The sequence below is a fragment of the Crotalus tigris genome, unplaced genomic scaffold, assembly GCF_016545835.1.
Source record: "Crotalus tigris isolate CLP2741 ecotype Arizona unplaced genomic scaffold, ASM1654583v1 scf7180000017952.28453644438:3035480, whole genome shotgun sequence".
In the NCBI taxonomy this organism is placed as follows: Eukaryota; Metazoa; Chordata; class Lepidosauria; order Squamata; family Viperidae; genus Crotalus; species Crotalus tigris.
This window is the reverse complement of record NW_024096741.1, coordinates 693,722-708,940: the sequence shown is the minus strand read 5'-3', so window position 1 is coordinate 708,940 and position 15,219 is coordinate 693,722.

Here is a 15,219-nt window from a genome sequence, read left to right as displayed (position 1 = left end):
TAATGTATTTATAAACATAATATTAGGGCTACTAGTTCTCGGAGACAAAAAATTTGAATGTTGGATAGATGATAATAAAAACATCACTATTATCTAGTAATTGTCTGGTATTATTTAGCCTAGATGTGGTAGCCCAGATGATAGATTCTCTCTTTAAAAAAAATCTTTATTAAAGATTCTAATTACTAAAAGCAAAGAGAAATAAATAAATTTAGAGAGAGAAGGAGAAATAGAAAGAATAAAAAGTGTAAAGAAAGGAAAATATATGAAGAAGTGATTTTCAATCTCCCTTACAAATGTAAACAAACTTAATAACTTTTCACCCAATAGGGTTGCAAAGAAATATCTCTTCTTCTTATAACCCACCCCTTATCTTATCCTAATCCTTAAATCATCAACTTTTTCACTCCTGGTATCAGCAAAAAGTCTGTAAAGGATTACCAGAGCTTTATAAAAGAGCTTTAGTTTAACCTTGCTCAAACAAACCAATTTTATATTCCTTCCTTTTACTTCTGACAATCTTGACCTTTAATTGATTCAGATGTTGTAGATTTTTTTCCCCCTATCTCAAAGGCTTCTTCAAAGCTTTAGCAAACCTCTTTTGGAAAAACCAATAAAAGTCATTATCCAGGTCATTCTCTTGGTTTATCATTTGTATTTGCACTTTGATTTTCAAAGCTTTAACCAACTTCTTTCATATATCAAGTAGAAAGTCTTTTTCAGAGTCATTCTCTAGCTTGACATTTGATGGCAATCATGGAACAGAGAGTCATCCTGAGGATCATCTATCTAAGCCTTGAATCCATAAAATTGGATGAAATCAGTTAAAGAAGAAACCTCTGTTGCGTTTCTCAGAGAGTCTCAAAGTGGTTAACATTTTAGGAGGATTGTCAAAGATTTCTGTGAGCAGAATAAAAGTTGAAAGCGATGAATTTATAAGGTAAGAAATATTCTAGCCTATGTAATAAAGTATAAGCATGCTTGTTCTGCAAGCTAGAAATGTAAGAGATTCAAAATTCAAATAAGAAAAAACGTGTCCTTTTAATCTGGCATATAGAGAGTGTTTAGCACTATTGAGGAAATAATGTCAATGGTAAAAGACTTCCTTTATGGTCAAAACCTCTTTGTTAAAAACATCATTGCTCCTCTCAACTAGAAATAGTTCCTTTGAAAGGAATGTGCAGAGGACAGGACTACAGTAGATAACCAAGGAAAGGATGAGATATAAATGACAGAAGATGAAAAAATTAATGTCTGTTTAAATTGAAAAAAGCTTTATTGTGCTTTCCATTCCCATTTCCACTAAACACCCTTCTTTGTTTAAAAAAAAAAAAGTAAAAAAGCACTTTCAGAACAAAAGTCAGGATGAATTTATGGTAAAAATAGAGATACACCACACACATGTACACAGTTATGTACAAACTGGATAATGGGAGATTTCCAGAACAAAATAGATTCTACTTTAGCTGGATCCTTCTGAATTGCTTTTGAGGAAATATGGTGATCCAAATAGTCCAACATAGACAGGTAAAATGAGTTTTTCTTTAGTTCAGCATAGAAGCTTAATTACAATGATATGCAAGAGCTTAACATGCTGACCACCTATTCAGTTTTCATTTATCAGTTAAGATAATAAACTCCTTAACAGAAGCATAAGAAAAAATCTATGTCATGGGAAACTGGAAGATAAATTAGATTCTAAACTTGAAGCAATTCAGAGATGTCTGTATTCTTTTTCTATCCTTTCTATAAATGTTGTTAAAACAAACTCAAGGATTTTTTTTTCTTTTCTGTTGAACTGGATTGCTAAGAGCCTGAAAGAGGCATTAAAGTATTGCTTGAATTTGATTGTCATAAACAAGATCACCAAAACAAATCATCAAATTATGTAATTAAATTTGTTCAGATAGTCATAGAAAATGTGATTCATGAATTTTGAAGACATTACTTTATAGTTAAATATTCTACAACTTGTTAATTGCCATTTTTCATAGTTTCATGTGAAAATGCCTCTGAGATTTGATCTGGTATTTTTTATGTAAGAGTTCCAAAAAATTAGGGGCTAGAGAGTAATGATCACAGGGCTACAGAGTTTAGAAGCCAGTAATGATGGACTATAGAGAGCGAGTTAATCTCCTCTTGAACATAGAAATAGTAACAGGAAAGTAAAATCTTTTTCCAAACTTTCATTGATAAATGCCTTCATGCATGCTTACTTTGTTTCTGAAATTAAGTAGTGGCATTTTCCAGGTATTTGGGCTCTGGAAATAAGAATCATTATGCACTCACAAAACCAGTAGAAGATTTGTGCTTCTCCCACATAATACGTAACATATCGGATTAGTCAATATATCGTATTTGGTAAGCAGGCAGAAGGGAGTTTTTGCTGAGGGTTAGTAAGTAGAGAGAATCTGAAGGCTTTCACAGTGCATATCTTGCATCACAGAAATTAAAAGCAATGTTAGCCTGTTTCATTTGAATATTGGAATTGTGAGTCTATAAATAATCCATTTCCAAGACCTAGAAAATAGAGTGATAAGTGCTAGTGTTGAGTAGTCAGGGCTCCATATGTCCTGTGATGGATTCTGGCTTAAGAATTAACAGAATTGACAGAAGATTGAAGAAGTTGAATGGCTGAAGAAATTTTGTGTGAAATGAAATATGTTCTTGACACCAGAATCTGATGAGGCTCTTCAAAAACGGATCCATGGGGACAACAAAAAAGACTAGATGCCAGCATATAATATCTGGTCTCACTTCTAACCCTAGCCTCTGAAATGTTTAGAGCAGGTGTTTGCAAAATGTTTCCCAATTATAACATTCTTTATGATGTTTTGGATAATGGGACTTAGCAGGACACTCATATATGAAATGACCAGATTTCCCACAATTTAGATGTAGTTCTTTTATGTGCCAGTACTCTTTTTCTTTGGCACATAATACAACTCTGCTAGTTCTTTGGAGGGGGACAGCAAAGAACAAAAGAAGATGGCATCCTATCTTCCCTGCTATATTCTGCTACAATTCCTTAAGTGGTGTCTGATTGCTATGTAAGGTACTGTTGACTCTCTTGCTTGTATCCTTTACTTCACAATGTTTGCACAATCTGCTTTTTCAATGGTAGCTTTTTGCCTGGTAGTGCTATTTTGTTCCTGCTATTTTCATTTTTTTTTCTCTACTTTCCCTTCATTTTACTTTCAGTTTTGTCTGTTTTGCTTCACTTATCTTATTACTTTCCTTCTCGGCTCAACTCTTAGAATTTTATTTCTCAGAAAAATATCTAACTAGGCTTATGAAAGTGAGAGATAATTGCAAGCACATTCTATGGGACAATGTTTTTTTAGAGAAAAATAAAGTTTACTCACTGAATAATGCGCTACTTTATAATTTCACAGTTGTCAGAATAATCTTTATTTTGTGCAGTGTCCTTTTTTATGCTGAACTTAGTTTGTTTTTAGTAAAGGAGTGAAAATGTAAAATGGTCTATAAGACATAATATAAACTTTCAGACATTTAGAATGTTTTCTCCAAAGCACTCCTTCCTTCCTTCCTTCCTTCCTTCCTTCCTTCCTTCCTTCCTTCCTTCCTTCCTTCCTTCCTTCCTTCCTCCCTCCCTCCCTCCCTCTCTCCCTCCCTCCCTCCCTCCCTTCTTCCCTCCTTCCTTTCCATATAAAAGTTAGACACTCAAGACAAAACAGCAGTGTGGTTTTTTTAAAAGGCAGAGAGAGCAAGAGAGCGAGATAGACAAAAGAGAGCAAGAAAAAGTGACCTCTTTAGCCAGAGCAATGGCTAGGAAAAACTATACTGCCTCCTTAGTCACTTCAGCTGCAACCAAAAACCTGTTTTCCTACCAAAGCTGCATATTTGCTTTAAAGATCAGCCTAGTACATTGAAGATAAACACTCCTGACATACGCATAGATGTTTCTCCATGGAAATTTTCACATATAACAGTCTGCTCTTAATTTTATGCCAACTAATTAATACAGCCATGCACTGCTGTTTATTCCAGGTGTTCCTGTCTTGGGACTGTTTGAAACATATTGTAGCTTTACAGCCAACATAACTTGGAAGAAGATCTCTTCAATAGAATACCCCCAGGGGATAAATGGAGAGTCTGTAAGTAAACAGCATGTCATCCCAGAGGAAAGAATTATTGCCATTAAAGCAGTAATTATTTTTGTCATAACTAAGTGGTTGGAAATTCCTTAAAGTACAGTCCTACTTTTAAATGATCTTGAGAAATGGATTTATTACACTAGGAAAGGTTAAAGGCCACCTCAAACCTAAACTGCAAATGTATTTTAGAGTTGTTGCTTTATGCTTGGTATAAATGTCATAAGAAAAATCCACCTTGCCTGTGTATTAGCAAATTTTAGTCTGAAAACAAGTTAAGTTGTTAATTAGTTTTATTAACTCCACTCAGTTTATCTGACTGACAGATAAAGAATAAGTATAGAATAAGTAGAATAAGTGACAAACGGTAGTGGGGCTGTATTGGTACCACCTGAAAATCCTACACCATTGACCAAAGTAACTGGAACTGATGTCCAAAATAACTGGAAAGAACCTGCTTACTTGCCAAACATTGGGAAATGTATTCTGCCATAAATTCTTGTGAGTCAGGATCACTTTTGCAGGTACATGCGGTAAGTAATCAAAGTAGGGAAGGATATAAATCCTATATATGAGAGAGGTTTAAAAATGTGGATGTTAATAGTAGTTAATTATTGGTTTCTTTTAAAGATATCTAAGCTGCTGTTGTCAAGGACAATACAAAGTTTAAATAAAATGACATTTCAGGGCTCGCTTGAAAGCTATCACTGAAAAAGCCAAATGTAAATTTCTCAGGAGAAACTTCTTCTCCGCCAAAAAGACTGACTTATGTCAAACAGCTTTCTAAATCCAAATAGTCTGCAAACAGTCTCGAGGAAGATCTCATGGATCAGTCCAATTCATACTGTATGCGGTTCTAGATTCTAAAGAACCAGTTTGGTGCAATTGTTAAGGTGCTCAACTAGAAACCGAGAGACTTTGAATTGTGGTCTTTCCTTGGGCATGAAAGCCACTTGGGTGATTCAGGACCAATTACCTTCTCTCAGCCAATATGCCTCACAGAATTGTTCTGCAGAAAGTAACAGGAGGGAGCATTATTGTATATATTGTGCCTTTGGGTTGCCCCAAATAAATTCAGAGTATAATTCTAATAATACATTCTTTAATTACAGTATTTTAAAATTATATTTAAAGGTTTACTAGTTTAAAATGTTCAATTATGGGTAGAAATTCCAATTAATATAGCTATAACTTGTCTAATACTGGCTAGTGATGAATATGCATAGCAAAATTGCAGTTGAAAACTTCAAAATGTTATAATTACTTTCTACAATTAAAAAATACATTCTAAAGAGTTATTCATGGATCATGAATTCTACTCTGGCAGTTTGCAATAAATGACACATTACCGAAACATTATTGAATACTTTGAAAGATTGAATTATCACACACTGGTTTCTTAGTACAACAGTGTTATGATGCATTGATTGTATTGATGTGAATATATACAAATCAAAGTATATGACATGGAAAATACCATCACCTCCCATTTACAAGCACCCTAGAATCACCTGGTTGGCCACTATGAGAAACAAAATACTATATTAAGGTAGACCTTGATCTGATCTAGCAGGGCTATTCTAAGAATTGTGTTTTTAAATTGACATTTTCCATCTTAGTTTTAATTTTTAAACTAATTTTGTTTGTTTTGTGCATCATAGGAAGGAAAACAAGACACATAACTTATGAAGTAGCTGTGATCAAGAATTGTTAAATACTATCAAAAGAAAAAAATAGCACCTAATTTCTAGAGAGAAAAATGTCTCATCAGACTAGTTTAAAACAAAGCGCCTATAATTCATACACATGGGGTTGTCTGTTCCTGCATTACCACTGGTTCAAAGGTTCATCTTCCTATTCTATCTTTCCCTATTGTGCAGTTTCAACCAAAGACTAACCATTACAGGTAGTCTTCAACTTACAACACTTCATTTAGTGACTGTTCAAAGTTACAACAACACTGACAAAACTGACTTGTGACTGTCATTTTTCACAGCTACAACTATTGTAGAGTCCTCTTGGTCACATGATCAAAATTTGGATGCTTGGCAACTGGTTTATATTTATGATGGTTGTAGTGTCCTAGGGCCATGTGATCAACTTTTGTAAGCTTCTGACAAAACAAAGTCAACGATGAAGCCAGATTCACTTAACAACCATGTTACTAACTTAACAAGTGCAGTGATTCACTTAACAGCTATGGCAACAAAAGGTCGTAAAACAGGACAAAATTCACTTAACAAATGTTCACTTAGCAACAGAAATTTGGGGGTCAATTGTGGTCTAGTACATTCCAGATATACTGGATCTTCATCTCCCCAGTATTCTAATTCTGGATGTGTTACATCTATAAAGCACCAAGTTAAAAAAGTATGTGTTGGTCTGCAAGCACAACACATTATATTTGAGCCAAAAGGTTAAATGAGCTCTGTGATTTTTCATGATTGGGATGTATTGTTTTTACCTTAAGCATCATGACTTATTTATCTGAGTGTTGCTTTAATTCTTATATACCACTCAGAGTCATTGTCATGAGATGGGTAGCTATACTAAATAAATAAACATATTTAAAAAACAAGCTTGTTTCAGGAGCTGAAACTAAGCATAAAGAAAGAAGTCCATTCACATAGGGAAGTATTAATTACATCATCACATCTATTTTTCTGCATATGTTAAAAATCCAAAAGGATGGAAGGAAGATGTCTGTTTATAGCTTGTTTACAGATTGGCTAGTAACATTTCTCCTTTTAAGTTTTATGTTTTTAATTCTCTGTAGGTATACCAATATTATATATATATATATATATATATATATATATATATATATATCGGAAAGAAAGTTTATGTCCCATATCTTTTAGGTTGAAATATTTGTCTCCAGATGTGGCTGTACTTGAGGTAGCAATATATACTGTAAGTGCCTGATTTAAAATAGTTTAAGAGTAGTAATATAAGATTAGACAGTCTGCCGTGAGCTTTCCAGCAGTCATGGGAACGTAGAGCATATGTTGCTGTTGTTTTTACCTTTCCTGTAAAGTCTTGATAAAGTTGTAGCTTAACTCTTAACAGCAAAAAACAAACAGCTAGCAAAGTTTATTTTCCTTTTGACTGAGTTTTAGGCCCATTGTTCCGCTTGAGGACCCATGTTTGTTAGTTTTGGCTCACAAATTCCTCCTCTTCCTTAAGGATAAACTATCCTTAGGCACTTGTACAACTATGCATTAAATGACTGCATAGCCGTTTATTCACAACCCTGAACTCCAGCAGAATTCAACTGTGTGACTTCCTGGCTTAAGCAGGGGTGCATCCGTAATGTAAATACCTAGTTGATTCTGTGGAAAACTAGGACATTTGTTTGTTCTTGAAAAATATTCTTGCTGGAAGCTTTCCTTTAAAGTTGGCAGCGTGCCTGCTCAGCTGTGACTAGGGATACTGATCTGATTTCTATGCTTTCATGGACCTTTTTAAATTACCTATTTTTAAAAAAATAATAATAATTCAACATTAGTTTTGCTTACAAGGAACATGGCAGAATAAAATCACATTACGAACATTGTAGTATTAGATTTTATCATCATTTATTTCTTTTAGTCTGCCCAGGGATTTCTACGTGTTCAGTAGAACTAATTTGCAGTCAGACACTGAGGTCTTCTAGAAGGCCAGCAGGCTCCACAAATTAATTTATCCAAATAACCAATCCCTCCTAGGCCAACCTTCGAAAGACACCAGAACGGACTAAACACGCAAGGCAACCTTTTGAAGTCTGGAATGTTTTGACTGACTTGAAACAGGCGGCTGGAATGAAAGGATAATTTTCAATGACCCATGGGGATTTTTCTTTCTTTTCTTCTCTGCCATTTTCAAAACTTAGGTAAACCAAAGAGAAAATGCTTTGGTCTAATTTAGAAAGATTAGCAATCTGGAATATAACCAGGCATAAAGAATTATGAAGTGAGGTAGACAGCAGAAAATGCTGTAATTTTATAGTAATTCCAACATTAATTATAATAGTTCTTTGTCCTATAAGCCATTTTTTTAAAAAATTGAAATTTACAGTAGTTATCAGAATGTTGAAAAATCAGAATATGCTTTAAGCCATTGCATTTGTTTTTCAATCTGTTTTCAACAAATGGAAGCATACTCTTAAAAATCAGCTCTGCTCGGTTTTGTTTTCAAGCTATTGTAACAATAATATTTTAGCAGTTTTATTTCTGCCAATTTTATGTTATATTTTAATTTGCTGCATATTGATTTAGTGTATCTATATGGATATATAGATAAGTAAGTAAATACAAATGCTGCAGATAGAAGTAAATTGGTGCTCTGCAGAAGAACCCACATGCAAGCATGCCTAATGTATATGTAGATTGCTTTGAATGCATCTGTTTTACATTTTATATTTCCAAGTTTCTTCAGCAGAAGAATAAAATATAAATTATTTGTTACAAAATAGTTCTATCTAAATTTCTAAAAATGCACCACTTTTTTCTGGCCTAGCATCCTGTGTAAATCCAGACATTGTGGTTTGTATACCATATCTTATAACAAAGTTATAAGGGACCTTGTAAGTCTTCTAGTCCAACCCCCTGTTCAAGGAGAAGACCCTATACGATTTCAAACAAATGTCTGTCATTATTGCTTATTGTGTTGTGCAAAGCCAGTATATTGCAGCTTATTCAATTATTTGTAGTTAAACAAACCATTGCTTAGTGCAGTATATGAATCCAGAGTGATCAATTTGATAGCAAGTCAGTATTTTTGCCCTGATTGGGACTGTGGCTATAGTTCATATTATCAGCTATTGACAATAGCTCAGATTATCAGTGAGATCAGTATAATGCAGTAAGCCGTGTGCAGATCTGTACATTGGGGAAACAAAACAACCATTTTATAAACCCATGGCCCAACACAAGAGAACAAATTTATCAGGACAAGATTCAGTAGTCCGTCTGCATTTAAAAGACAAAGGCCATTTTTTTGAAGACAGCAAAGTCCACATTTTGGACAGAGAGGACTGCTGGTTTGAAAGAGAGGCCAAAGAGGCCATTTATGTCAAAATTGAACAGCCCTCTCTCAACAGAAGGAGAAGAATATGACATCATCTATCTTCAGTCTACAACACAGTCCTTTCAACAATTCCAAGAAGGCTCCACACCCATTTGCACTACTCAGGTGACCCTGATGACACAGATAAAACTCCAGGTGGCATCAACGACTCTCTAAAATAATGCAAATGACCAGCTGTCTGCAAGGAGTATAAATCCTTCCATTCCCCACTATTCAGTCAGAGCTGAAGAAGCTTCTTGGATGAGAAGTGAAATGTCTTCAAAGAAAAACAAAAAAGTCCAGTTGCCTCATATAAAAATGTCTTTGGGACAGAGGCTTTTCTTATAGGACTAAGGGAGAGGCAACTAGAAAAAAGTCATACAATGTTATTTTTATACATGACAACTGCAGCGAGACTATTATATGTTCAAAAGTGAAAATGTTCGACACTACCATAATGGAAGAATGGTTGGTAAATGGCTGGAACTTATAGAGATGGCTAAAATAACTTCCTTGGTTAGAGAAAAGACAATGTTTATATTTATGGCTGACTAGAAATCCCTTACAGGCTTTCTGCATGAAAAAAGCACTTATGAGTTATGGTTTAATTAGAAAAAAATGGATAATAGAAAAAAATTGAGATTTTTTGTAATCATAGAGTAAGAGATAACTTTGTAATTGTACTTATATTTGCTGCAAAAGAAATCAGAAGCTTCTTTCTTTTATTCTTTATGCATTTTTGTTTTTATTTTATTTTTTCTTTTGTTGTGTTCTTTATTCTGTATTTGTTTATTTTTATTGCTCTTAACATTTTAATAAACATTAATATATAAAACAAGACAGTGGTTACAATAATAAAATACCTTTTCCCCTTTCTTATGCTTCTGTTAATTAGGGAGGTGTCTATATATATAGGGAGGTGTTTTCCAATGTTACCTATTTTCCAATGTCACGTTGCTGCTCTGGAATTTTTAAAATGCTTCAGATCATCTTATTCTCTACAGTTCCTTTGATACAAGGAGGTTTCCTATGCCTTCATTGAAAATCACATTTCTTATCATTTTCTTCAAATTGAATTAAAGAGCCATTTCTTTAGCTTTGAATTGGTCCATCCTAGCATTTGACTTCTGAAAGGAAGAATTTTCAAGTACCCTGTTTCTACGTATATTCATGTGTTTTTCAATCAGAAAAAATATAGAATTTTCACCAATGAGAATGATTATGCTGTTATTTGCAGCTGGTGATATTTTGTGAATGGAGAGATAGGATCTTCATTCTAGCCTTCTGCAACAGCTATTAGTAATTTATTACATGATCGGTTCTTGAGTCCATTTTATGAATCAATGTACGCTCAGGGTCTTGACTGTCTCTCTCCTGGCAGCTGTTCCTTTACTTGCATTGCCATGGCTGGCATGCAAGGTTCCAAACAGAATGTGGAGCAGAATGCGGGTAATATATTTAGTTCTCGGCAGCCGACAGCATCAGGCACCAGTGGGTCTTACTCCCAAAGGAGGGGTCAGCTGCTTTAACTGCAGCGCAAAACTTGGCTCAATATAACTTTTTCTTTAAAAGCTTAAAAGTAAAAATAAATAAATCTGAGTAAAAATAAAAAGTAAAAATAAATAAATCTGAAACAAAAACAGGATGCATTTTACTCTTTTTATTTTACTATGAGTTCTTTTTCTTTCTTTTTGTTCTGAAGCATGAATGCAGCTGGAAGAGAAAACAATATTTCTGCAAGTGAAATGGGCTTCTAATCCTGGTAATAATAGCAGAGATTCCTTAAAGGATAATCCAAGACATAGACATACTGTATCTATAGGAAATTGCAGCTGTCAAACTGCTATTATTATTATTACCATTCTGACAAAGCACCATATCCGTTCACACACAAAATTTCTATATGGGTAAATGATAACTTTTCTTATATTTGATAAATTGTGTCTATAATTATATTTTGTGTATAAGCATTATGCACATTTTTTTAGAATAATTGCCCCACTTAGATGCATATAAGCATCAAATATTTCCCTTTCAGCTCTAGAGGTGTAATGATATTCCTGAAAGAAATCCAAAGTGTCTGCCTTTTTCATCTTGGAATCAAAGTATATCCAGGGCTTGGTACTAATAATATTAAAACTTTAGTATGGAGAGCTATTGTCTCACAAGAACACTTGTATTTGATTAGAGTCTGTTGTATATGAAACTGCTACAAATAAGTGTTTCATAAATGCCAGACCCCGTTGTCCTATTTAATTTCTGCCTAACTACAAAAAAGAGAGTAACTCCTGATTTTTCAGATAGAGAGTTCCTATTTTTAAGCAAAGTCTTTGAAGAACTCAACTTGCAAGACAACCTGCTTCCAATCTGTTGTATAGTTTCTATCAGTTCAGGCTGTGAGTAGCCATTCTTTAAGAAATTCAGGAAAAAGTATGATTAAAGTGAGATGGAGAGGAAAATCCAGCTTGTTAGAAAATGTGGGTTCTAAAAGAAAAAAATATTTGTGACAGTGTGGTAATGTGTTACTAGCAGTGCAGAACTGCTGCAAGCCTGTGTCAAATTTGGCCAATTTCATACACAATGCTAAGCCAAAGTTTGCTTAACCACTGATTGATGGATAACCCACAGTTGGTTGTGTTCATACATTGTGCAAAGCCAAATGGCATGGTTTGAAAAACAGCAATGGCTGGGTGCATATAACTCATTAAGCCACAAACAAGCATACCGCATTATAGCTTAGCAATGCCTGGCATGGGAAGCTAGTCCTTGACTTCTCCCATTTTGTTCGTTATGCAAGGTAGGCTTTCATCACTTTGTCAGTTCTCATCCTTGGCATGATCATGGGCTGCAATAAGCTAATATTATGTGGATAACAAAATGACAGAGAGAGGTAGCTAACAATTGGCATCAACTAAGGGAAATGGCAAAATTATCTCTTCCTTTTTCCATCTGGCTCATAAGGCTGTTATCATTTGACTTTGATATTTATAACTTTTTCAGCTCTGATTCGTCCAGAGGAGACTGTGGACTATAATTAGTTTGACTATTTATGTTCAACTTTTACACAATGAGTTATTCAGCATTTATACGGCTGTTAACCAAACACATTTTTGTGTTACCATTTTCCCTGAGCATGTAATTTTATAGTGCTTTGTTTTGATTTTATTGCCTGAATAAGCGCAGCAATGTTTTAGCTGATGAGCGAAAGTATAAAAAGAATTATAAGGAATACTATTTCCTTCTGATTTAAGTGGGGTTATCTAATCTCCTACTATGCATTGAAACAAATGATAGAGCCAGGGGAGACATTAAGCTTAGCAGCCCTTCCCCTTTGCCATTTGTTTATTCAATCAATATAGGTTGGGGATTCAGTATATGCATCCAGATATGCACAATAAAACTTTTCCACATGAAGGAAGTTGAAAAAGACTTAGGCTATTCTCCATTAATATTATTTATGAGATTTAGCTAGGATCTCAAGGTAGCTATATTACTATTTTTTCATGTTATCCTTTCAACAACAACAACCCTGTGAGGAAAGTTGGCTGAAAACGTGAGACTATTTTCAAGTACTCACTAGGTTTTTATGACTGTGGTTCGACTTGATTCTCAGTCCTTGCCCAATACATTAACCACTGAGCCACCCTTCTATACACAAGAGCCTCTTTTATTTTTACATGCACTCATAGAGGCTCCTTCATGCACATAAAAATCAAGAATAGTGAACTCAACAGCAGATTTAAGCTTTATCTGAAGTACAGAGTTACTGTACTAATCATTATTTCCAGTGTTTTAACTGTTACTTTGATAGAAACAGAAAATTCCTTTAGGACTATGACTTGAGGAATGGTTGAGTAATTTTACTTGTCAGATGACTGATTCCTGCATGGGAAAAAAATGAGATAATTTATTTTCTGAAAATTCTAAAGACATTGGTAATTCAAGAGTGGGGAGAAGACCAAAAGTCTAGATCTGCAGTTCAGATGGTATTGAAGCTACTGAATTAATGCTCAGTATTTACTGAGATTATTTTAAAAGTAGCAAAATGCTGGCAGCCAGAAGCCCATGGGCTACTAACTATCAGCTGCAAGAATCTGAACATCACCAGATAGCATAAACAGAATCACTACTTCGATTACTGCTCCAAAGAAGCCTGTAAAGAATATGTTAACAGAAGATTCTTGAAAGGACAGAAAATTGAAAAGTGGAAAAGTAATAATGTCCAAGCAATCCTTAAATACTTTGTTGTTTGGCTTAAGCACACATTGAAAATAATTTGAAAGATGAAAGTTATCATATAAGCACAGAACATACCATTAAAGAATCTTTAACTTCATTCAGGTTTGGGGATAAGCAATTCTTCCAAACAGTTTTGGAAGAGATTCAGCTCTGATTGCTACAGTTGATAGCTAAAGCAGATAGCATAAAAAAAGAATAAAGTACTGGCACTTATATTCAGATGCCTTATAAAGATTAGAATAATGCAACCAATAACTTTCCCTGTGGCATTCTACAGAATGGAAATTTGGACTTTTAAAAAGCAGGACGTAAAGAGAATGTTTTATATTTTGATGTTGGACAAAACTTGTGAGAATATCACGGATACCCAAGAAAGCAAACAAATGGTCATAGAACAAATTGATCAGGGTAAAAGTATCATATTTTGGACACCTTGTGCAAAGATCCAGCTACTTTTTGAAGTTAATAATGGGGGGGGGAATAGAAGGCAAGAGAAAAAGAAGACAACCCATAATAAATGGGTGGACTCAATTATAGTGGTAGAGGGTGACCGTTGAAAGTCTTGAAGGTTGAGGAAAGAGCATACTGGAAAAAGTCTATTTGTAAGAATGTCAAACAATCAAGGTGGCAGCTCTGCTCTAATTTATGTGCATCAAAAGTATAATGATGTTAAAAAGGACCAGAGCTTTGACCACGCATTTATGCAGCCATTTGACTTCTCCCCTCCAGAGATGCCTCTGCATATAAAGAAGAACCTTTTCTAGCTGAAAAAAAAATGTTATGGAATATAACAGAATAGTTTCCTTTCCTAAAGGAAGGTCTAGGACAGTGGTTCTCAACCTTTTTAATGCCGCGACCCCCAACCGGTCGTAAGTCGAGAACTACTCAACCGGTCGTAGGTCGAGGACTACTCAACTGGTGCAGCACCGTTTTCAGAATGGGACTTTTGGTAGGCTCAGCAGGGCAGAGACAGCCTGGACAATTCCTATTGGCTTTTGAAAGCCAATAGAATTAGACTCTATTCAAGAGAGTCTATTCTATTGGCTTTCAAAAGCCAATAGAATAAAAGGGAGTAGCACAGCTAAGGAAAAGGGGAAAAAAATGACAGACTGCGTTGTTTGGCAGAAATGGTCGTTCGACCCCAAATGGGGTCCCGACCTACAGGTTGAGAACCACTGGTTTAGGATATTTGCACATCGGTGTATTTAAGATTTAAAAGAAGTACCACAGCTGCATTTGGGTCTGACAACCACAAACAGCCAGTGAAGAATCCTCTGCAAACCTTTAAATGTTAATGGGTCACGATTGTATGGAAAATGGTACTATTGTTCTGTGAATCAAAAATTCATGAAATTGAAGAAACCATGTAAGTTTAATGCAAGTTTCCGCAAAGTGAAATATGAATTACATATTATTATACTGGCATTAGTATTTGATTTAGAGGAGCAGACCTAAGAATTTAAAATGAATTCATCAAAATATATGCTTTTAAGAAATGAATGAATCTGCTTTGAAAACAGAAATAGACAAAAAATATGCATATCTATCATAATTCAGATTAAACCATTCCATGAAAAAAAGTGAGTCTGCTTACAAATTATAGAACAACTTGCCAAGTGTATTTTTTTCTGAAGTTGAAAGCCTTTTTCTTCATTATTATAAATTACCTTGAGGCAAACATTTTTCAATCAGAACTGATTTGCATATCATTTGTCAGGAGGAAAGCAAAGCAAAATAACTTTATTTAAAGATTTCCCTTTGTTTTAAGTGTCATTAGCAGTTCTGACTAATCAGATTTTTACAATCTCATCAGGCACTT